This window comes from Microtus ochrogaster, unplaced genomic scaffold, assembly GCF_000317375.1.
Source record: "Microtus ochrogaster isolate Prairie Vole_2 unplaced genomic scaffold, MicOch1.0 UNK4, whole genome shotgun sequence".
NCBI classification, from domain to species: domain Eukaryota; kingdom Metazoa; phylum Chordata; class Mammalia; order Rodentia; family Cricetidae; genus Microtus; species Microtus ochrogaster.
In genome coordinates, this window is record NW_004949102.1 from 6018843 (window position 1) to 6020594 (window position 1752).

The window sequence follows — 1752 nt, forward strand, 5'->3', positions numbered from 1 at the left end:
AGAGAGAGAGAGAGAGAGAGAGAGAGAGAGAGAGAGAGATTTCCTTGTGAGACCCAGATGCTAGCCTCCAGAGCTAGGCATCGCTCCATGGGAGAGCTCAGTCTTTCAAACAGACCGTGCTGATGCCTGCTGGGGTTTGGACTGTGGGACAGAGGTAGCTTGGGGAGAATGACAATTTGGGAGACAAGGAGGGGGGTTGCCAACAGGAGAGTGGAATTCCTGAGCACCTCGTCACAGGCAGCCAACAGAACATGAGCTGCAAGGGCCCAAGCTATTTATACCTCTCCTGTCATTCTCAGGGCCCCAGAGGCACCCCTGCCACACTCACCATACACTGCAGGTTCCTTTCCTGTTTCTGGCCCCTTTTCTACTCCTCCCTGCTCCCTGCCTGAGGACCAGGCCTTGTCATTAGATGAGAAGAAAAAGAAATGATTGATGGAAATGTCATCATAAGTACCACCTCCCTCTAAGCCCCTACACTGCTTTTTAAGTCCATAATGGGCATGGTTTTCACTCTGCCCTTGAAGAAACAGTCCCAAAGATGTTCACTATCCTCTTCCTTTTCACTATGACTGGGAGGAGAGGAGCAAGGTAAAAATGATTTACCTATCAGGTCAAAGAACCATCCCAAGCCTCAGCTACCACATGGATTGAGTTAGGGACTGTCTTCCTTCAATGCTAAACTTACTTCGATTTGAAGGATGGGAAAGCTAAGGACACACACCCTGGAAGAGGTCAGGACTTCTGACCGCTCCTTCATATATAGATGCATTTTGTAGCTCTTTCCTTTGTCTGTGACCGGCTGCTGTGCCTGCCTTCAGTTTCTCTGTTGTCAACATCCTCCATGCCTCTATATATGCTCAGCCCAATCCTGCCTAGGCTCCCTTCATGCCCACTTGCCCCTGTCACATTTCCCTTGGTTCCTCTGCCAGGGCTCTTCCTGCGATTTGGCACACTCCTACTTTTCCTGGGAGGACCTGCCCGATGGCCCGTGTGGGCATACTGCCCAGGGGGCTCCCTGGTACGACCTGGTCAGTCTTTCCCTCCCCTCACCAACTTGGTTGAGTCAGACTGGGGTGGTGGGGTGGCACACGAAGTGACTCACTGGGTACCTTTTTCCTGAGCTCAGCTTCATTCTGAGCCAATAAGTCTAAATGAACTAGTGACGGGGGCCCTGAGTCAGGATCAGGAGCCTTGGTCTTTCTCCCGGGGCCCTGGGTTTGTGCTCCAAACAAGGGGTTTCTGTTTGCAAAGTAGCAAAATAAGGGAATCCCTTTGAACTCAGTCTCCTCCCGCCAAGTTGTCCTGGTCAATGTTCCCGCTTCCTCTGGGGTTGTCTACACACACACTCTCTTACTTCCTTTCTGAGTTCACAGGTGGACAATACACCAGGCTAGAAGCCAGGACTCATAGGCTGTGTCAACAGCCCTGTCACCAACTCTAGAAAATTCTGTCAACACCAGATGAGTGTGTTAAGCCCTAACCACTGCCTCAGTTTCCCCATTCATTTCTTTAATTCAGTCTGGGTGTGGAAAGAGTGTACTTCACCCCTAAATGACTGAGACTAAATTTGGGGTGCAGAGTGTGCGTGGGGAAGCGCGGGGCAAGCGCCCCCACCCCATCCCGCTCCTGCGGGCTGCGTGGAGGAGGGGCGGCGGAGGCGGGGCCGTGGGGCTCAGCGCGGCCCCCACCCGCGGGCCGGGCGGCATTCCTGGGAGGCCGGCGCTCTGACGTGGACCCCGGGGCCGCGGG